Source organism: Macaca nemestrina, chromosome 6 (genome assembly GCF_043159975.1).
Source record: "Macaca nemestrina isolate mMacNem1 chromosome 6, mMacNem.hap1, whole genome shotgun sequence".
Classification (NCBI taxonomy): Eukaryota; Metazoa; Chordata; class Mammalia; order Primates; family Cercopithecidae; genus Macaca; species Macaca nemestrina.
Window position 1 is genome coordinate 142253835 of NC_092130.1, and position 23844 is coordinate 142277678.

The 23844-nt window shown below is 41.1% G+C and overlaps 1 protein-coding gene across 3 annotated transcripts in view; it reads right to left on the reverse strand.

The window, feature by feature from the left end:
- The window catches only part of LOC105473105 (oncostatin M receptor), a 94760-nt gene extending 82644 nt beyond the window's left edge, over positions 1-12116 (reverse strand). The window contains exon 1 of one of the 3 annotated variants that reach the window (XM_011726736.3): positions 11923-12116. The gene's annotated coding sequence lies outside the window, so the exon portion shown is untranslated. Of the gene's footprint in view, positions 1-11660; positions 11806-11922 lie in introns of those variants that run through there. The other 2 variants (XM_011726738.3, XM_011726737.3) reach the window with 2 other exon arrangements.
- Positions 12117-23844: the final 11728 nt, after the last annotated feature.

Below are 23844 nucleotides of genomic sequence, written 5' to 3' on the forward strand. Positions count from 1 at the left end.
AAGAAAATGTGGTATATATACACAGTGGAATAAAATTCAGCCATAAAAAGGAATATAATCCTGTCATTTGCAGCAACATGGAAAGAACTCAAGGTCATTATGTTAAGTGAAATAAGCCAGGCACAGAAAGCAAAATATCACATGTTCTCACTCCTATGTGGGAGTTTAAAAAAAAAAAAAAAAAAAAGGTGGATCTCATGGAAATAGAAGTTAGAATGATGGTTACCTGAGGCTGAAAAGGGTTAGGAAGGGGGCAGTCAACAGGCACAAACATGCAGTTAGACTGGAGGAACAAGGGCTAGTGTTCCATAGCACCACAGAGTGATTATAGCTAACGACAACATATTGTGTATTTCAAAATTGCTAAAGGAAAAAATTTCCCCAACACAAAGAAATGATAAATGTTTCAGGTGATAGATACCCTAAAGACCCTGATTTAATTACTATGCATTTTATGTATGTATCAAAATATCACATAGACCTCCTAAATATGTACAATTATTATATATACAATTTTTAAAAAGATAACTAGAAGATGCTGGGCATGGTGGCTCATGCCTGTAATCCCAGCACTTTGGGAGGCTGAGGTGGGTGGATCACCTGAGGTCAGGAGTTCGAGACCAGCCTGGGCAACATGGTAAAACCCCATCTCTACTAAAAACACAAAAATTAGCCAGGCATGGTGGCACGCATCCATAGTCCCAGCTACTCAGGAGGCTGAAGCAGGAGAATTGCTTGAATCTAGGAGGCAGCAGTTGCAGTAAGCCAAGATGGCGCCATTGCACTCCAGCCTGGGTGACAGAGCGAGACTCCATCTCAAGAAAAGAATAAAAATAAAAATAAGATAGCTAGAAGAGAGAATTTTAAATGTTATCAGAAAGAAATGATAAATGTTTAAACTTTCAATATGCTAATTACTTTGATTATACAATGTATACATACACTGAAACATCACAACTGTACTCCATAAATATGTATAATTATTATGTCAATTTTAAATAAAACTTCAAATGAGTTTGTATTACAACTGAATATTAAAGCCAGGAGGAAAACTAATTCTAGAGGAAATAATTTCTAATCATAACCAAGGGGAAGTCAAAGCAAAATCCACCAAAATGTCTGACACTCACTTTGCAATTTAAAATATCCCTCATAAATTTAAAGGCAGATGATTCAGAGAGTGATGTGCATGTTGCCAAATGTTTTTGAAAAGGACTATTTAAAATGTTTCTAAAATTTTGACATTTTCCTAGAATATCGAGTATTTTACATGTCACAAAAAATTCAGGTTATGGGGCAGAAAAACTTAAGACTAAAAATTAGAAGCCACTTGCCATTTAAGGGTAAGCAGAAATTAGAGAATAAAAGCTGTCAAGCAACACAATGGAAAGACATGAGTATTTACAAAAGATGTATTTCTATGGTTTGGGTACCACAGAAGAGCCTTTGAGAACCATCAAGATAGTCTTTTCTGAGCCAGGCATGATGGCTTATGCCTGTAATCCCAGCATTTTGGGAGGCTGAGGCTGGAGGATTGCTTCAGGCCAGGAGTTCCAGACCAGACTGGGCAACATAGCAAGATCCATCTCTACAAATAAAAATTAAGATTACCTGGGCATGGTGGCATGTGCCCACAGTCCCAGTTTCAAGGGAGGCTGAGTCAGGTGCATCCCTTGTATCTGGGAGTTCAAGGGTGCAGTGAGCCATGATCACACCACTACATTCCAGCCTGGGTGTCCAAGCCTATCTCTAAAACCAAAAATAAAAGATCACAGGATAGTCTTGTCTGGAATTCCTGCCCTTTGTACTGTTTCTCACATATGTCGGGCTATGACTCCTAGAAGCTTAGCTTCATCGCTCAGATTCCCTGTTTTTTCTGTCATCAGTTGACACATGTTGGGCAGGGGCGAGCAGGACACAGTAGTCACTGCCTATGCAGGAGCAAAGTGATTATTATTTCCAGTAGTGGGACTGGACAAGGCCACCCCCCGTGTTTCAGGCCCCAGGCCACCTGAGGACCACAGACAGAAGGAAGATGAGTCCTACCTACTATCCAAAAACTTTCTGCTAAAATCAATAAAGTTTATCAAAAAGTGCAGAACAGGAGTCAACACCAGGAAGAACATTGCAGAGACACTGTGGAGCTTCTTTAGTAAATGCCAGAGGAACAGTCTTCCTCATGGCTGACGCTGTGTGAAAAAACACTGCTTCCAAGACCCAAGAAGTCCCCAACTCCATACCTTGTAAATAAATCCTCCTCAAGTTATCCTGTTCCAAGTGTGCCAAATGTTTCCTGATGGGACCCTGACTAACACAACAAAAAGCCCACAAGTGAGGGAGAAAACGCTGCAAAGATCCTGAGGTGGAGGGGCTGCTTGGAGGATTCAGGGAACAAGGGGGAGCCAGGTGTGGCTAGAGAGGAGTGAGCAAGCAAGCTGGTGAGAGCCAAAGAAGACAACAGAGGGCATGCAGACAGGCAGAACAGAGCAGGCAAACGTGGGAAGAACCTGGGCTTCTGCTCTGAGCCAGATGGGAGCCACCGTAGATTTTAAGCAGAGGAGTAACGTGGTCTGGCTTACATTGAACAGAAGCCAGCAAGGATGAGAGACTGAAAAGACGACAGTGAAGTGACAGACAACAGGTGGGGGGTGGGGGTGGGGTGTGTGGTGCTGGCAGTGGAGGTTAGGGAGGTTAGTGCAATGGTCCAGACAAGAATGATGAGGGTCTCAGAGCAGGTGACAGTCATGGAAGCAGTGAGCAGTGGGTGGAATTTGGGAGTGATTTTAAAGATAGAGCTGACAGGACAGGGGTGGTGACACATCATGGATGGCTACAGGAGTTTTGACCAGAGCCCCTTGAAGAATGTAATTACCGTTTATGGAGAAGCAAAGGAGTGTGGGAGGAACAGACCTCGTGGTCTGTATCAAGAGTTCAATTTGTCACATGTTAAGTTCAAGATGCTTATTTCATCTCCAGGAAAAGATGTCAGGCAGCTAGCTGGATACACAGTTTGGAGGTCTGGGAGTGGTCCTGGCTAGGCATATACATTCAGGCGCATCCTCCGTCCTTACACATAGTACTTAAACCCATGGGACTAGACCATCACCAAACCGGAAGTACAGACAGAAAAGAGAGGAGGTCTGCGCACGAAGCTCTGGGCTGCTCCACACCCTCTACTGTGGCCTCTCCTGCAGATCAAGTGAAAATCCAAGATGGGGCCAGGCTTTCCTAGTTCGCCTCAAGGATGAGGGCTGTATGGTGGGGGTGAGCAATCTGCACAGCCCTGCAGCCCCGGCACAGTCTCACTGCTGCTCTGGCCGGGACACCACCTTGGTGGTGTCTCCTCTGCAGCTCTGCTTCTGGCACAGGAAAGGCAGTCGGCCCTCTCAGCCACCCGGTCGGCTTTCTCCACAACTGTCAGTGAGGAGCATTGCTCCTTCCAACTTCCAGTGAGAAAAGGAAGTCAGGGAAGTGTGCAGCAGCAGAATTTAGAAAGGGAAAAAATACTTCCTGCTTCATCCCCACTACTTGGTCCTTTCCCCAAATCTGTTCTTCATTTCTCTCTCCTTTTCAGGTCTCCATCATTCCCAACCAGACTATGAGCCACTTGCAGGCAGGCCTGGATCTTATTCCCCATTGTCTATCAGTCCCAGAACACAGTTGCTATTCAGTAAGTATTTGGTAAATGAATAAAAATAGGTACTAATTTTCTCACGTTCTCTCTTCTTTGCTTTAAATCTTGTTTTAATGAAAACAGATTCCTGTTCAGGCCTTTCTACTTTTACTATTGTCAAATATTGCCTAATTTATAAATCTTGCATTGACTTTCCTTCTCTGCAGGGCAAAAGAAGGGAAGAAAAATTACCCATTGATTTTGTAAAACTTCTTATTCAAATCTTGTCTTTTGCAAAATCTCATTCTCAATAAAGATGCTTATGAAAATCCCTCAGAAAAATATCACACGCCTAATGAAACACAACTTTTTAAATGGATTTTAGTCTGCCCTTCCTCACCACACTTCTTGTTCTGTCAAATATTCCTGCGAAGTTTCCTCACCACAAATAACGCCCATGAGAAGCAGCGTGATAAGAGTTATTCACTTCCGAGTTATTCACTTCCGAAGAACAGGGGTGTATTGCCAAACTCTTCAAAACTGGCTGGGTGACCTGATGATGTCTTATGCAAACGCCATTTTAAAGGAAGAAGCTGTTCTTGGAAGTCTTGTGCCTGGGTGTATGCATTTATGAAAGAGTCCTGTGCAGCAGCACAAAGAGTTGAATGCTACTTCTTGCAGGTTCTCTATGATTCTCAAGCTCAGTTATCTTTGTTTTTTTTTTTTTTTTAGAGTACTGCCAGTTATATTTGAGAGCCGCTTTGAAGAGGCCTCTAGCTTACAGCATAGGGTTGATTACTTACAAGTGTTCACTCCAACTCCCTTCCTCCTCAAAGCTCCACAGTCAGACGCTACAGTCACGGGAAGCTTTGAGCATTTCTCCTTTCACATCCATCCCCCACACCCCACCTCTTGAATCTGTCCACTGGAGAATGGTTAAGTGTTTCCACCAGAGTTATAAGGCAAATCCTGATTTATAAAATTGAATTAGCTCATGAAAAACTGATTTTTTTAAAAAGCAATGTTCAGTTCAAGATTTCTGGAATTTGTGACATCAGCTAGGATGAAAGCTGTGTCTCTAAGAGGTAAATGAAGCCAAATAAAAAAATGAAAAACATGAATCCAAGGGTATTCTGAATCCAAAATATATGTACATATGCTAAAGGTGATATTTTAAATCACTTTTGAGAAAACATAAATCATTCCCCAAAATGGTACTAGAACAATAGCCTGGAGACTTGTGGGAAAAGGAAGCTGGAATATTAATAATTAAGTACCATGGACTCTGACATAAAATGCTTAGGGTCAAATTCCTGTTTCGGTACTTAAAAATGATATGGCCAACGACAAGTCATTTAACCCTTCTAGGTTTCAATTTCCTTTTCTACAGAAGAGAAAAATAAAATAACTTACCTTATAGCATTGGCATGAGGATTAAACAGGCTTATGAGAACCTACATATAGCAAATCCAGTTAATGTTAATTTTATTATTATGGCTATTGCCTCATTTCCTTCAGCAAAATAAATTCTTTATGCAAGAAATAAAGCCGTTAAAATTACTTGAATAAATCCTAGGTAAACAGTTTTATAATCTGTTAGGCATGATATGAAACCCATAAGCAAAAAAGATAAGGATTGTAGGGGGAGGGTGAAGAAAGATAAAGATAGCTATACTGATTAATAAACACTGAAACATTTTAGTGCTTTAAATGAAAACAATAGTTTCAATGTGTATCACAAAGAGTTATCCCTCATATACAAAGAGTTCTTAGAAATAAGTAAAAACAGGTAAACAACTCTAGAAAAACATGAATACATAATTCATGAAAAAAGGGAAATACAATATCACCCTCCCCCACAAAAAACTTGGCAAGATCACTAAGAATTAAAGACAATTGTGTGTGTATATGTCTGTGGATGTCTATGTAGTATCCAATTGGTAATGTTTAAAAAAGTCTTAATGCCTCACACTGGTAAGAGTTTACAGAAGTAAGCATTGTGACTCACTAATGATCAAAGCATACAACTTTACAGAGGTCCATTTGACCACATCTACTAAAATTCTATGTGTATTTCTGTTGATCCAGAAATAATTCTATAATTGTATTGCTGAAATTTTGCCCTACAGATGATAGATAAGACAGATAGAGTCACCTTATATATTGTATGCACATGTATTTAAAGACTCTTATAGCACTGTGTACATGAGGGAAAAAATGAAAATTCAAGAGCCTTTAAAAAGGAACTGAAAAATAATTATGGTGCATTTCTACAAAGGAACAATCTGCAACTGTTAAAAAGAATGAACTAGATCCATATGCTGACATGGAAAAATATTCTAAAATACTGAGTGAATGTATTAGTTCATTTTCACACTGCTGATAAAGACATACCAGAGACTGGGCAATTTACAAAAGAAAGAGGTTTAACGGACTCACAGTTCCACGTGGTTGGGGAGGCCTCACAGTCATGGTGGAAGGGGAAAGGCACATTTCACATGGCGGCAGACAAGAGAAGAATGAGAGCCAAGTGAAAGTGGTTTCCCCTTAAAAACCATCAGATCTTGTGAGGCTTATTCACTACCATGAGAACAGTATGGGGGAAACTGCCCCATGATTAAGTTATTTCATACTGGGTTCCTCCCACAACATGAGGGAATTATGGGAGCTACAATTCAAGATGAGATTTGGGTGGGGACACAGCCAAACCACATCAGTGAATAAGTCAGTTTCAAAACAGTATACACCTAATAACATCTCTGAAAGAGAAGTGTGGCAGTATGCAGCTGTGCCCCTCAGTGCTCCCTTCAAGAGAGCACAGATGACTGCCAGCCTTCAGACACTGCCCCTTCAGATCTGCTGAACATTCACACACCCCAGGCTGCTCCCAGTCAATAGCTGCTGCTGGAAGCAACTCCTTCCCACCTTCCTTCCTCTCCCTCTCCCTCCACAGGCATCACATCTGCACTGGGTCTGAAGGCTCTGTGCCTACCATTACTCCCCTTCCCCTTACAAGTCCTTCCCCCAGTAAATCTCCTGCACATGTGTTTCTGTCTTGCTGTCTTCTACTTGAGGGATCCACACTGGCCCCAAAAGACACACCTACTTACTAAGTTATAAATTTAGAGCTGAGATGGAGGGAGGGAGGTGGCCAGAATAAGAGAAATTATAGACAACTCATTTCAAGTTATACAATTCTGCAACATTAAGCATTCCTTAAAACGTGTGTGTGTGCATGTTTTAAACGTATTAAGCTCAGTCTTGTGCAAGTGACAATTTCCTTATTTCCACACTTGAAACCATATACCGCAACACGAATAAACTAGTTGACAGTGTTTATGTTTCCAATCCAACCCATGGTATTGAACAGACTTGAAAAAGGCTGACAGTTTTTACATACTAGATCAACCTGGGAGGATGCCGTGTGTTTCTGTACAGAAAATGTAACCTCTTAGGTTCTGAGAGAGTGTAGATACTTTAATGATCCATTTCCAAATGCAAAAAGTAGCCAATGTCCTGAGTAGAAAAATCATACTACCATCCCCTGCTGACAGACGGACACCCTGAAGTATATATATGAAGTAAACTTGCTCAAAATCCCCCATTAGGGAGGCTGAAAGTAGAAAGAGGTGACCAAGAAATAACATGGTGTATGAAAAATTTACTCACGAGAAAGCATAACTTCTGTCGATACACATCTTCTCAAAAGCTGGCATACACATGAACAATGGAACCTCAATCACTGTTTTCTGAGAATTATTTTGTCTTACATTTTCCCAAGTGTTCTTCATGTCTTACATTTTCTATTTGCAGAACCACTTACAATTGTGCTTTTCTTTAGTTGACATTAAATGTCATATTCAGGCTGCATATATTTTATGTGACTGTCTTCATCTTAAGTCAACAGTTTAAAATAATTCAGATGGTTAATTGCCTCAATGATTCCAGATCTAAGAACACAGCCAGGTATTCTATTTAGCGATCTCACCAACCCTCTTTCTTTCAACAAAAATGAAGGGAGGGAGGGAAGAAGGAAGAAAAGAAAACAACTGTAATTTAGTTCTTTAGCATGTAATTTTAAAAGAATAAATTTACAAACCCTGTCAATCACATTCATTACAAATAAGAAGTACTATCACTAGCAGCATAACTTTAAATAGTAGTGCAAGACTGTATACCCAAAGTGTGGACAAAAGACCAGCAGTATAAAGACTACCTGGTAGCTTGTTAGAAATGCAAAATCTCAGGCCAGACCTTAGACCTCTTGAATCTGCATTTAGACAGTCTCCTCAGGTGATTCATATGCACAGTGAAGTTTGAGAAACACTACTATATTTAAAATATATGATATATTTTTGTCTCTTAGGATACTATCAATAAATAAAGGAAATTATTTACTGGTTCCTATTACCAGTAGGGCACTCTGCAAAACTATGAGTAAGATATAAATATGAAAAAGATCCCAGCTAGCATGTATTAGATACTAACTCTCTACAAGGTGCTTTGCTAAGTGACTTACATGCATTTATTAATTGAATCCTCGCAACAGTGCTAAGAAAAGGATTATATTATTATTCCCATTCACAAAGGAGGAAATTAAGGATAAGAAAGTTTAAAAGTAACTTATCCAAAGCGACCCAGTTAATCTGATGTGAAGCCAGTATTTGAAATCAGATAAGTCATTAACCAAAGTTCACATGACACAGCTTCCTTAAAGCTTGGAGCTCATACTAAAGTTGACATTAAAGCATTAAAAATTGCTAACAATTATACACTCAATAAAATCTTAATGAAAAATAGGATTGTATTAAACTTGACAGGCTATTTGTAAATAGAAAATGTATGTGATTTGTAAAAAAGTTATTTTTCAAAGTACAAATATATGCTACAAGAGTTTTAAAAACACTATAAAGCTACGGTAGTTAACTTAGAGTGATACTGGTATAGGAAAAGACCAAAAAAAAAAAAAAAAAAAAAGATCAATGAAACAGAATAGAGTCCTGACACAGACCCTTTTACAAACAGGAATTTATTTAATGATAAAAACAGAATTTCAAATGAGTTGGAAAAAAAGACGAATTATTAAATAAATGCTATTGGATCAACTGTCTTAAACTTTACAAAAAAATTAAGTTACATCTTTACCTTTCACTTTGTATCTATCAAGTGGAAAAATGGGCAAACCCTTTGAAACAACAAGAATACCTCTCCTCGGATTCTCTTCCACAGAAATATTCACACTTGAGCAGGAAGATGAATATGTGATCTGCCCTGAAGCAATGTTGCTAATGCTGAGTGTCCATCAATACAGGAAAGGATGGATAAATTACATTCTGTTTCTACTTTAGAATAACATGTAGCTGGCCAGGCACAGTGGCTCACGCCTATAGTCCCAGCACTTTGGGAGGCCAAGGCAGATGGACTGCTTGGGCCCAGAAGTTCAAGACCAGTCTGGGCATCATGGAGAGACCCAATCTTTACAAAAAGTACAAAAAAAAAAGAAAAAAGAAAAAAAGTCAGGTGTGGTGGCATGTGCCTGTAGTCCTAGCTTCTCAGGAGGCTGAGGTGGATCACTTGAGCCCAGAAGGTCGAGGTTGCAGTGAACCATGATCATGACACTGCACTTCTGCCTGTGTGACAGAGTTAGACCATCTCACACACACAAAAGAAGAACAACACATAGCCATTAACAAAAGAGAGACAAGGGAAAGGTGTCTAAGACTTGGAAAGTGAAAAAGTAAGCTGCACAATAAGTATAATAAGATCATTTGCATATTTAAAACATATGTATATGTAGTATTATGTAAATCTATAGAAAAGAGAAACAAACCTTAGAATGGTATTATCAAACTTAACCTTCCCTCTTCTGAGTGGCAGTAGGGAGGATGGTGATGGCACGTCTACATTTCACTTCACTTCTATATTGTTTGAGAATGAGTTATTATTTGTATTATTTTTAAAACATAAAAATAGAATACAACATGGAGTGCACAAATGCAGAGCGACCAGAAGAACTAAAATGAGGAGGGAAGGAAGGCTATGAAGCCACCGACACAGCTGTTGGAAAAAAATTCTCCCTTCATGTAGCTACAAAGAATCCTGCTTGGAGGAGGGGGTTTCTCCAGCAAGGCCGTGATATTCTATTTGTTTTGGTTTGGGTTTTTTCCCCCCATGTGGCACATTTTTTAAGAAAGTTAAGGATTTTTAAGGATTTCCTCTCCCAGGGAAAGGAGGGCCAAGGCTCACCGTTCCTATAAGTGAGCGAGACCACACTCACTAAGATTCCCTTCTATTGCAGCCAACGAACGCCCCAGACCTTTTCCACAAGGAAAACATACTCCTTCTTCTTGTCAAATACAGTACCACTGATTCCTCTTTCAAAACCGTAATAGTTCTGATTCGGTTTTGTCCTCAGGACAAAAGGGTTACAAAAATATGAGAGATCCAGGAACACCTCTGCATGTGTTCCTGGTCTGTTCAGGTTAAAGAAAAGGGTAGAGGGGGAAATATCCAGTGTTTATGTGTTCTCCCCAATGTGGCTCGAGTCCCTGCGGAAGAAACACCCAAAACCAGCCTTTTCTCTCAAAGCAACCTTTCATACAAAAGGCTTAGCCACACCTGCTGGGACAAACGGGAACTGAGACCAAGATATAAGTCACATGGAGGCAATTTACAGCAGAGAACTAGCTCTTCCCACAATAAAATGTGAGGTGGTGAGCTTCCTGCCACTGAAGGCACTGAACAAATGCTATGTGGGAATCATGCAACTGATGATTTCCTGAAGATTTTGAATAGGAGGCTGTGGTTGGAGTTTGATGCTTTGAAAGCTCCAGAAATAATTCGCAGACACGGCAGAGTTTGGGAACATCGAGGGCTCTGAGTGCATTTTATAGCAGTCCAGGAGAGAGACAAAGCAGGAATCATAATGAAACACACTACCCAGTCTTAGAGTTTCAGCTGCAGCACAGGGATCATGAGCAGACTCCAAACCCAAATCCCGATACTGTCACCTGCTAGCTGTGTGACCCTAGCCAAGTTACAAACCTCTTTGGGCCTCAGTTTCCTCAATAAAATAAGAATAAAAAACTAGTACCCGCCTCACTCATGAAGCTTAAATGAGCTAGCATATGTCAAGTGCTTAGAATAGGGGCTGGTCCACAGTAAGTATGAACCATTATTATTTGCAGACAAGGAATCTAAGAGGTGATAAGTAGTTTGACCCGTGTTCCAAAGTCAGTTTCAATCTTGGGAATAAGACCCAAAAATTTCTTTCTCCTCCATCAGAATTCCTTCTAGCTCAAACTAAGTATCCCACATTCAATTCTATCTTCTCTGCCTACATAGACCCTTCCATTTACTTCTCTTGAATATCTTGTTCCCAAAGTGTTTTCAAGGCAGGTCTGTTACCAAGCCACTCCATCAGCAGCACCTAGCACTGTGCCTCCCGCAGCAGGGCAGGCAGGATGGATGGACGGATGCAGGCATGCATGGGTGGGTGGATGACGGGCAGATGAAGAACTATCGAGAAAGGAATCGCAGTGTCAGGGGTAAAGCCCTGGCCTGCGAAAGCCGGGCTCGGATTTCAGTGCCCTCACAGCTAGCTATATGGCCTTGGACAAGTTCCTGAACCCCTCTGTGCCTAGGTTTCCAGAATGTAGAGGACCACTTCCACTCACGTAGCTGGAGAAGAAAGTAAGCGCCTCGGACGGACACTACTGCAGCGTCGCCCGGGGGTTCCTCTCTCCACCTGTGCGTGAGCTCCTCCCGCTTCTCTAGGGACCAGGTTGAAGAGAGACACGGATTCCCAGAGAAACGGCTCTGTCGGGTGGGAGTTAAGGGTTACGAGAGGAGAGAGAGGGGAAGCAATGAACTCCCCCACACGATGTGTTGGGAGAGAGGCAAGAGGGGTTCAAGTGGTAATTTTCACTCAACAAACATTCCCCCATCATTTGAGAAAGAGGCGCTGGGATGGTGAATTTCAAACAGGCTGGGAAATGGGCGACTCGGCAGTGTGCGGCCTGTAAGGAATGAATCGTTTAGTGTTTACCCATCAGGTAGGCGGGCCAAGGGCGAGGACCCTCCGAGCGCCGTCCCCGCGCAGGTGGAAGCCCAGCCAAAGCAAACGCTGGGCAGAAGCGGCACCGAGGGGAACGGGCTGCTGCACTCCCGGTCGCGTCCAGCCGGCACGGGCTGCGAAGTTGTCGGATTCTTTCCCGCGCAGCACCGGGCTCGCCCGTCGGAAAAGCCACCGAGGGCGGCGCTGCGGCAGGGCGCGAGCCGAGTGGGGCCGGGGTGTCGGGGGTACTCACGCCGCGGGCGAAGGGCTCCACCAGCCGGGCCGAGTCCTCGGCGGCGCGTGGGGCGCGGGTGCGGGCGCCGGGGCGGACGTGCAGAGGCGGCCCGGGCCGGGGCTATGAATCAGCTGCGGGGCAAGCGCCGAGGGGCGGGAGTTACGGGAAAACCGCGGGGGAGGGCAGAGGGGTGAGGTCTTTTGCAATTTCCCGTCTTGCTGCGCACTCTTGGCACTCCTGGGACCCACAGGAATTCCCTCCCTTCGGTCCCGGGGGTAGGCGGCCGCGATCCTGCGGGAGGCGCGGCCTCACAACCCGGACTTCGCGGGCGGGCGGGCACGGGTAAGAAGAGGAAGTGGGAGAGGCCTGGGAAGGAAACATGGAAACCCAAAACTCCGCGGCCGAGGCTCCGCGCCCTGCGCGCAGCGCTGCTGCTGCCCGGGCCGAGGACGCCCGGGCCAGCCGGCGGAACCAGAGGGAAGCCGAGTGACCGATGAGGCCTGGGGCTGTGTATCCCACAGGGACACTTGTCATCCCAACCCAGAGGCCAAACCCGTGAGATCCCCGGCTGAAAATCTTCAGGCAAGAGAAGTCCTTTAACCAAACTTCTGACCGTGTTTCCATTTCGCGTCCAGAGCAATGAAAACGTGTTTGAACCGAATCATAGGGTCCCCATATTTTCCCTACTTGCGTCCTATCTAGAAAGGCCCTGTCCGACAAAGTTTCTTCGGCTGCAACAGTCCCGAAGCCTTTATTTCCCATTGCAACGACATGCTACACATGATTTACTTTTCCCCTTAAAAATGTCATCCAAACTTTTTTTTTTTTTTTTTTTTTTTTTTGAGAGGGAGCCTCACTCTGTCGCCCAGGCTGAAGTGCAGTGGCGCAATCTCGGCTAACTGCAAGCTCCGCCTCCCGGGTTCACGCCACTCTCCTGCCTCAGCCTCCCTAGTAGCTGAGACTACAGGCGCCCGCCACCACAACCGGCTAATTTTTGCATTTTTAGTCGAGACGGGGTTTCACCGTGTTAGCCAGGATGGTCTCCATCTCCTGACCTCGTGATCCGCCCGCCTCAGCCTCCCAAAGTGCTGGGATTACAGGCCTGAGCCACCGCACCTGGCCAAAAATGCCATTCAATCTTTACCGTGTCTGGGCCTTTGAAAGGTGCATTTGACCTCTCTTAGAGGATAACAGGAGCCTTCCGAGGCAGCCTCGGACTGGGGGATCCCATAGCCTCACCTGTCTGGATGCCTGACAGATCAGCAGGCAAGGGGACTTGCTCCAGATCAGCTGAGCCCAGTTTGGTTTGAGTTTGGGGACCCTGGAAAGTGTCACAAAAGGAAGGTTGTAGGAGGAGGGTGGGGGAGGGAACCAAGAGTTATCAGCAAGTATCGACCATAAACATATCTTAGAATCCTATATTGAATTGACTGGATGACTCAAAATAATGTCAGGATTATTTTAAAATGTTACTTTTATGTTTGTTCACATATCTGGCTCTTCCCCAATGTCATCCCAAGGAAAGCTGGGAATCTTTTTGTTTTTTTATTTTTCCTAAAACAAAGGCCTAAAGGCCCTAATACACTTAATACCTAATGGTGCCACAAAGACCATGATGCATAGTAAATATTTGATGATAATAAAAGGTAGTTTTGTCTCAATAAATGTATGGTCCTTTGCCGCACCTCTTATTACTTGAAGAGTTTTAAAGAGTCCATTAGTTTAGCCATCTGCATGGTTATGGAAACTGCCAAGCCCAAGAGTTGGAAAGGCTTTATGATTTTATATTTTACTGAGAAAAAAAATTCTGGTTTATAGAAACAGTTGAAAGGGATCTCTCTTCTACCAAATGAGACGTCAAATAAAAATATTCAGCCCAGTATGAATTTCTAAAAAGTGAGTCTTATTTTGGGCTCCTATTGCAATTGAAGGAGACTGAAGTGTAAAAATTTGGTGCCCACATATAATTTATCTGTTTTTGCACCATTCTAATTTCTTAAATTTATACTTAAGTTTAGAATCTAGTTGCAGTAGGACCTATAAATTCGCGATCATACCCTTAACAGTGAGTGCACTGGGTCCATAAAGTCAGATATACCCAAAGCCTCCAAATATCACTTTATTTGGAAATCACGTTTTTTGCAGATTTAATCAAGTTAACCTGAGGTCATATGAGATTAATCCGGTGTCTGCTGTGCTTCTAAAAAGAGGGGAATTTGGACACAGACACCCAGAAAGAACACTGTGTGACCACTGAGACAGAGATCCTGCTTATGCTGACTCAAGCCAAGGAATGGCAAGGTTGCCGGACACCGCCAGAAGCTAGGAGAGAGGAATGGAACAGGCTCCCTTTGAACCCCTAAGAAGCAGCCAACCCTGCCAACATCTTAATTTCATAATTCTGGCCTCCAGACTAAGAGAATATGTTTCTGTTGTTTTAAACCACCAAGTTTGTGGTAATGTGTTATGGCAGTCTTAGGAAACTGATACATAGGTTATGTTCCATAAGTTAGTTTTAAACAATTATCCTGAAAACAGCTAATAGGAAACGGATGAAAAATACCAATAGCTTATTAAGCTAAGAGCTAAAATATCCATCCTCGCTTAGTTTTGATAAGAGTGTGTGGCCAAGGCACATATTACTCTGCTTCATTAAACACTTTTTATTTTTTTAATGTGTGTGTCTGTCTGTTTTTATTTATTTATTTATTTATTTATTTTGAGACAGAGTCTCGCTCTGTTGCCCAGGCTGGAGTACAGTGGTGCGATCCCGGCTCACTGCAAGCTCTGCCTCCCGGATTCATGCCATTCTCCTGCCTCAGCCTCCTGAGTAGCTGGAACTACAGGTGCCCACCACGACGCCCGGCTAATTTTTTTGTATTTTTAGTAGAGACGGGGTTTCACCATGTTAGCCAGGATGGTCTCGATCTCCTGACCTTGTGACCCACCCTCCTCGGCCTCCCAAGGGATTACAGGCATGAGCCACCGCACCCGGCCCACTAAACACTCTTTCTGGACGTTCTGTCTTCCTTTTGATTTCAAAAGCAATACTCTCTCCATTCTTCCTTCATTTACCTGACTTCCTCCTCCCTCATATTTTTGGGCTTCTTGTCCTCCACTTGCCCCCTACATGTTGGTGTTTCCCAGGGCCTCAGGGCCTCCTGAATGATCACATTCACATCCAGGATTTCAATGATCACTTGTGCCTTGATGGCTCTCAGCTCTTCCTTTCCATTGCAATGATTTCATCTGCACTCCAGACCAATTTCTTTGTACTTCGAAATTAGTATGCCCAAATTCAAAATTCAGTTGTGCTCACTTGATTTTATTATACTAAGTGAATGGTTCAGCCTTTTATCTTTACTAAGTTAATGGGCCAGCCTTCATTTAGTGTCCTCTGGACAGTGAAGTCAAAACCCTGAGAATGATTCTCGATCCATCCTCTTTCATCCGTCTTCCATCAGAAAGTCTCATATGTGTAACTATTACGGAGGAGGGATTAGTGGAATGTATTGCTACCCTATCTAACTTCTCAGAGGAAAAATAGTTCTATAACTGTCAGGAACATTATATTTATCTATATCTCTATATATACGTACATCTATGAAATCAGCTATGTAAATTGTGAAATATAATTGTGATTCTATTTATTCCACTACTATAAATAGCTATAATTACAAGTTTGACAGCATTTTGTTACCAACTGATGGAATTTGAAGGTATTGGGGATTTTGTGAAGAAAGTGGCTTCATCACCTAAGCAGTGGACGATGGTTTACAATTACCCTCATTGACAAGTTCTGTAGTTCTGTAGAATTCCGTATTTTGTTAGCATATTATCACATTTGACTTTTTAAAAATGAGACAGGGTCTCTGTCACCCAGACTGGAATGCAGTGGTGCAAACTTGGCTCACTGCAACCTCCGCCTCCTGGGCTCAAGTGATCCTCCCACCTCAGTCTCCCAAGCAGCTGGGACTACAGGCATGCACCACCATGCCTGGCTAATTTTTGTATGTTTTATAGAGACAGGGTTTTGCCATGTTGTCCAGGTTGGTCTCGAACTCCTAGGCTCAAGTGATTTACCCGCCTCAGACTCCCAAATTTCTGGGATTATAGATGTGAGCCACGGTGCCCAGCTGACATTGACATCTTAAAGATTCACTTTTAGGCCTTAATGCATGCCTCTGTGATTATTATTGGTGGTGATATTGGCCTTATTTCTAAAAAAAAAAAAAAAAAAAAGCTTATTGGAAGCTAAAATTATTTTGTGGAAATAATTATTTTGTGGAAAGCTAAACAGGTCTTCCAAAAAAAATTTAATCTGAAATTTACCATAAAGCTTGATTAATTAAAGGACATCTGTTACTGAATGGAACTGGGTCCTTCTGCCCACTGTGCAGTGGAAAGCCAAACACCGAAACACTCGGTTTTTGTAGCAAGAAAAATTTATTGCAAGGCTGCCGAGCAAGGAGACAGGGGTCTGGCTCAAATCTGTGTCCTCACCCGGCGCTTGTCTCAGGTTCTATAGTCAGAGGGTAATGAGGCCGTGACCTGATTAGATCTTGCAGTAAGGTGAGGCTGGGAGGCATAATCTGACTGGATCCTGCCATGAGGTGACACAAGGGCGCAATCTCATTGAATCCTGGATCCTGCCATGTGCTGTCCACTTCTTAATTTAGTGGTCCAAGCATTTAGGTTCTGCCCATGGTTGCATTCTTAGTTCATCTGGGCCTCTGCAAGTTACATGACCTTCAACCTGGGGGTCCATGGCAACTAAAAAACAACTCACAGCTTCGCTACATAAATGTTGAACCACAAAGTTGAACCAGCAAATTAACACAGGAGCAGAAAACCAAACACTGCATATTCTTATTAGTGGAAGCTAAACATTGAATACATATGGACACAAAGATGGAACAATAGACACCAGAGCCTACTGGAGGGAGGAGGAGGGTAAGGATTGAAAAACTGCCTATCAGGTACTATGCTTATTACCTGGGTGATGAAATAATCTGTACACCAAACCCCCCACAACACACAATGTACCCACATAACAAACTGCACATGTACCCCCTGAACCTAAAATAAAAATTTGAAAAAAAAAAAAAAGTTAAACCAGACTGGTCTGGTGCAGTTACACATCTAACACTTCTGAATATCCTTAAAAGTGACTCTGCAATGGCAAAGCAAGATGTTGAGTGTAAGAAGACTACGTGGGACTTTCTCATTTTGTCATTTTAGGAATTCCCTATAATTACTTAATGATGAATTGTTTTTCTTTCAAAATCTCTTAAGTTAATTTAAATGATGAATAATATCATCCACAATAATTCTGCAGGAATTCCTTAATTAGACTACATATTATCTGAAAATTGATTGATTGATTTTGCACATTCCACCCTCTTCTGGATGTTGTAATTGTGCTCACACCTTCTTCCAGAAGTCATCAGAAACCAGACAATGAGGAGAACCTTCCTGGATCTTTTAATTTTTTTCCCTCAGGGACTTTAGGGAAAATATTGAATATGTGTTTGTTTAGATAGCTACTTTTATTCTCTTGGCCTATGGTTATGGCACTTACTAAATTTGAGTGCAGTTGTTAATGCTAAAGGTTAGAACATTAATACAGTGAGAGAGAAATACTTTGGAGAGAATTAGATGGGAACTTTCGGGATTTTTGAAAACTATTGGCTTAAGGTTGATCCTAAATAAGTCTATAGTTGTATTTATATTTAAACTGAATCACTTACAGAAAACACATAGTTGAGACTTTTTTTTTTAAAGTTGGCTGATAATCTCTGCATTTTCATTTGATAGAGAGTGTTTAGTAGACTTATAGTTAAGGCAGTTATCGATATGCTTGTGTTTCGCCTACCATTTTACTATAGGTTTTCTGTTTTGTTCTCTCTGGTTTTGTTTTTCTATTCCTCCTTTTCTTCTTTTTTTTTTTCTGGACTATATAAATACTTTTTACCTTTTTATATTTCCATTTTAATTTTTTTAGAGTTGGAATCTCACTGTGTTGCCCAGGCGGGTCTCAAACTCCTGACCTTAAGCGATTGTTCCACCTCAGCCTCCCAAGTAGCTGATATTACATGAGCCACCATATCTGGCTTTGAACACATTTTAAATTCCATTTGTATTTGCCTTTGTTTTTTTGTTATTCCTCTTTGCATGATGTCTTAACCTTTTCTCTATGGATTACAGTATACATTCTTAATTTTCACTGCGTACTTGAAATAGTATTGTACCTTTTCACTTAATAGGTCCATTTAACCACACACCCCATCCTTTACACTATAATTGTAAAGTGTATTACATCTACAGACAAGATAAAACCCACAATGTAATATGTATTTTAAAGAAATTAAGAGGAAAACTACTCTTTTATATTTATACATATATTTACCTTTAATGTTCTCAAATCCTTCCCAAAGATCTAAACTCCTCTCTGGTAGTATTTCTGTATGCCTAATAAACTTACTTTAGTATATTTTTTATTGCAAGTCTATTGGAGAAACATAGTATTAGTCTTATTTTATTTGACAATATCCTTATTTCACTTCATCCTCAAGGAATATTTTTGTTGGATATGGAATTCTGTTTTCTTTCAACTATTTAAAGATACTGTTCTACATTTTACTGCCTTTCATTGCTTCTGATGAGAAGTTAGGCATTATTTGATTCTTCTTTCCCCTGTTAATATGTGTCATTTTTTCTCTGGTTTAAGTATTTTCTCATTATCTTTGATTGTCAATAGTTTATCAATTAGGTGCTTAAAAGTTTTAAAATTATTATTTACCCTGGCTGGCATTTGCTAAGCTTCTTGAATTTATAAATTTATGTCTTTTACCAAATTGGAGAATTTTTCAGCCTGTGTATCTTTATAATATCTTTTCTGCACCATTATCTTTCTTATCTTTTTGAAAATCCAGTTACAAGTATGTTAGACCCCTTAATATAGTCCTAAATGCCCATGAGCCTCTATTGTTTTTCAACTTTTTTTTCTGTGCTCTTCAGATTCAATAATTTCTATTGAACTATCTTTAAGCTTACAAATTCCTTTTGTGTTATTTCCATTGGGCTATTAAATCCATCTAGTAAATTTTGTGTCATATATATGGTATATTTCAGTTCTAGAATTTCAATCTGTTCTTTTAAAATATATTGTCTATTTCTACACTGGTTGTCCCTATTCTTTTTATTATTATGAGCATATTTTCCTTTGCTTTATTGAGCATAGTTATTATAAATGCTGCTTTTAAAACATTGCTTGATTATTCCAATATTTACATCATCTTGGAGTCAATCTCCACTGATTTTTTTTCTAAGAATGGATTACATTTTCCTGGTTTTTAAATTTACCTATTTTTGGATTGTCAAGTAATTTTGGAGTGCAACCTGTGCATTATAAATATTATGTGATGAAGATTCTGTTGTATTCCTCCAATGACACTGATTATCTTTTAAAATGGCAAGCAGTGTGGTTAAGCTCAAACTGCAAACCTGATATTGCTTACAGTAAGTAGAAGCTCAAATCTGAATTCATTTTTTAATGTTAACCAGACTGTTTTGAGTTTGCCTTGCACAAGCATGGTTCAGAGATTATCCAATAATTGGTATTTACTTTAAATACAGAATTTGGGCTTCTTCCTCTCTTGCTCCCTCCTTTATGTCCCCCCGCCCCACACACACTTTCCAAAGAATGTTGTTGCTGTGAACTCTGACCCCTGGTTCTTCAAACCAGGAATATTGCATATTTTCTAACAGAGTTTTAGCTACCTCATATTGCACAGACATGCACTAGTCTTGGGCTGAGGGTCATAAAATTTGGGAAAGTTGCTCCGTGCCTTTCCTCTGCCAAGTGTTGACTTTCCTCCATGATCTGCCTGGTGTTGGTCACTCTCCACTGTCGATAATTGTTTTTAATTTTTAACAATATTTTTTCTAGTGTTTTATATTGTTATATGTGGGGGAGGGGCAGTCAATTCAATGGAGCTATTCAGCAGCGGTTAGAAGTAGCACTCCCTGCAATTGTAGCTATATCTGCTAAGTGACTAGGTTATTGGGAGGAGCTAGTATGAACTGTTTTCTCTGCTAAATTAGATTTCTCTCCAATAGAACATTCTTTTGGATGCAACGCAGTTTTTCAAAAGATTGAAATACATTTGCCATAGACCTAAATCTGGAAATTGAGTAAAAACCTTCTGAAATCATGTATGGTTAATCTATTATGGCTGAATATCAGTTTAGAATGAAGGCTTAAATAAATATTCAAACCACAATAATACAAAGGAAAGAATTTTAATCAAAAAAGGAGAATAGTTAAATGTATTCTTGGATTTCCTCTGAACTTTGTTCAAATGCTAGACACAAAATTCATTTGAGTGAGTTACAGTAAGCTATACCTTTATCTTTGTTATCTTATTTGTGCTTAACTCCATGTACACTGAAACAAAAACTTCCTAAAGACACTCACTTTTATACCCAGTTTTATCAGCTACTTAAATGTAGCTCCTTTTGTCCAATTATAATGCAATGACAATTATTTTATCCATTATAAAACTGTGGCTTATGATGTTTAGTCACTTTGGAATAATGCTCAGATAGTTTTCATACTCCCACGGGAAGTATGTGGGGAACAGACTAGGGAAACATGTTTATTAAATTTAATACGAAGCAATCAAGCTAAGAGAGAAAAAGATGGCACACCCAAGAAAGAAAGAAATGTTATTATATCAACTTTCTTAGCTCTCGAACCGCAAATAATCTTAAGAACTTATCTTCCTATCATAAGATCATGGAACATGATGCCTAAAGATAAAATTGTAAATGTTTTGAAAAAGAAGACAGGCCGGGCACGGTGGCTCACCCCTGTAATCCCAGTACTTTGGGAGGCCGAGGCGGGCAGATCACCTGAGGTCAGGAGTTCAAGACCAGCCTGGTCAACATGGTGAAACCCCATCTCGACTAAAAATACAATAATTAGCAGGCGTGGTGGTGCATGCCTGTAGTCCCAGCTACTCTGGGGGCTGAGGCAGGAGAATTGCTGGAACCCGGGAGCTGGAGGTTGCAGTGAGCTGAGATGGTGCCAGTGCACTCCAGCCTGGGCGACAGAGTGAGACTTCATCCCCCACAAAAAGAAGACAATAGGAAATTTCTTCTGAAAATCTTCCCTGTTTTTAAAAAGAAAAAAAAAATTAAAGAATATTCTACTTGACTGGATATTTATGCTTACAAACATCCATACTTGCAAAATTATAATACATACACACACAAACACACAAATGCTCATTAGAAGAACATTGTAGTAACAAACGACTTGTAACAACCTAAAAATCTGCCAATAGAAGACTGAAAACTATGATTCATCCCTTCAAAAGAAGGAAGATTATACATGTATGTGCCTATGGACATATATCCATCATGCACAACTCAGTGAAAAAGCAGAAGTCAGAAATATGTATATAGTATATCCAATTCATCTATTTAATTTCTTAATATTTATGGAGTAGATACATAAGAATGTTCTGGATAGGATTACAAGAAATTGGTAGCAGGTTATTCTTATGGAGAAGCTCTAAAGATGAAGGATGAGGGGTAAGAGAAGCTTGTGCTTTTCATTTCAGAGCTGTCTGTGCAGATCAACTTTTTATCATTGGTATTTTTATTTCTTAAAAATAATTTTTGAAATCAAAGAATGCCTTGCTGGAGAAGAAGCGTCATTTGTTATTTTTTGAATGTTATATTCAATTTATAATCAATAAATATTTAGAAATGCTTATATACAGGGTATTGCACTAGGTTCTTTGGATAATCCAGAGAACAACTTGTGCTTTGGTCCCTGTCCTCAAGAATTTTACTGTCCAGTTGTGAACTATGACAATAAACGCTATTTGTGATAAGCACCGATTGAGAAGCACAGGCAGTAGCCTTTCAGGAGTCCAGAGGAGTGATGACTTTTGACTGTAGAGGAGATGGGGTTAAGAATGAAAAAGAAAAAGTACAAGCCTAGGAGAGATAATAGAGATAACAACAGATTTATAGGAACTTAGCAAGAGGGTGTGTCTGAAAGGGGATCTTCTTCCTGACAAGGGGGGCTGATTTTTCTCATGGGAACAGCAAGATTGTTTGCTAGCATACTTTGTTGGTGAAGGCATCCTTTTACCAACTATTTCATTAGTACTATCCAGCTCTGCATGTCTCCAGGGACAGTGCTGGCCTGATTAAGCTCTGAATGGGTTTCTGAGTTGCAGGGAAACTGGAGGGAGGGGAGACCCATTTTCTACAGTATAGCCTTGTCAGAGCTGAAAGGAAGGTGGTACTTCCCAGTTTAAAGAGAAGAGGAAACTAAATTGCTTGCTGGAACCAAAGAAGACCCAGAGATTTCTGACTGACTGTCAGGTAGTGAGGCAGACATTCCAGGCTGGGACAAAGATCTGAACAAAGGAAACAGGCTTTATTGAAGAGGCAATTCCCAGGCCTGCTGAATGGAAAGAGAGGTGTCTATTGGAAGGAAGTAAAACATTCTTCATAAGGAAGGTTTGGAGCCAGATATAAAGAAAGATGTTGAATGTCACATGATAATTTTTGCATTGAAATAGGCAATGATTAAAAGTTTGACAGTTCATAAAGCATGCATTTTTTTAAAAAGAAAAAGAGGATAGAAAAGAATTAAATATGTCTTAAGATATATTTTAAAAAACAAAAAACAGCCCGGGCACGGTGGCTCACGCCCGTAATCCCAGCTCTTTGGGAGGACGAGGCGGGCGAATAACGAGGTCAGGAGTTCGAGACCAGCCTGGCCAATGTGGTGAAACCCCATCTCTACTAAAAATACAAAAATTAGCTGGGTGTGGTGACACGTGCCTGTAATCCCAGTTACTTGGTAGGCTGAGGCAGGAGGATCACTTGAACCCGAGAGGCGGAGTTTGCAGTGAGCCGAGATTGCGGCATTGCACTCCGGCCTGGGCAACAAGAGTGAAACTCCATCTCAGGAAAAAAAAAAAAAAAATTAGTTTCCTCTAGGAAAGTCTCCAGGTGGCTAAGGGACAGAGAGGAGTGTCTTAACTCTCCCTTTTTCTATCTTTTGAATTTTTACTTACATAAATATATTATTTAAAAATTAAAATTAATAAAATGATGATTAACAGAGAAAGAGAGACTAAATTAAAGTGTTGTATGTATGAGCGGAGATTATTAACAAATGGGCTTTATGTAAGCTAGGCAGACCTTCGGTGCCAAATAGCCTGTGATTAGATGTAAGCTGTGCAGCAATTGTCTGAGAATACTGGCTCCTAGCACCTGACAACAGTTTTAGAAATTAGATTCGTAGAGCTGGAGATGCCTCAACCCATACAGCACCGGGTTGGGGCACAGACCTTCCCATGGGGAAGAGGTAACCCTTGTTCTAGGTCAGCCCATCACCAGATGGCAACTTCAGGGTCATTCAGCAGACAATTCAACTTGTCTCTCTCCACACACTCTCTCTCCTTTTTTTTTTTTTTTGAGACAGAGCCTAACATTGTTGCCCAGGCTGAAGTGGAGTCGTGCGATCTGGGCTCACTGCAACCTTAAACCCCCAGCCCAAACAATTCCCCCTGCCCCAGGCCCCCAGAGTAGCTGGCACTACAGGCATGTGCCACCATGCCCAGCTAATTTTTGTGTTTTTTGTAGAGACAGGGTTTTGCCATGTTGCCCAGGCTGGTCTTGAACTTGTGGGCCCGAGCAGTCCTCCTGCCTCAGCCTCCCAAAGTGTTAGGATTACAGGCATGAGCCCGTGCACCGGCCCACACTCTTTTAGTATTTGTTTGTTTAAAGAATAGCTTTGTGGGCTGGGCATGGTGGCTCACCCCTGTAATCCCAGCACTTTGGGAGGCCAAAGTGGGTGGATCACCTGAGGTCAGGAGTTCGAGACCAACCTGACCAACACAGTGAAAT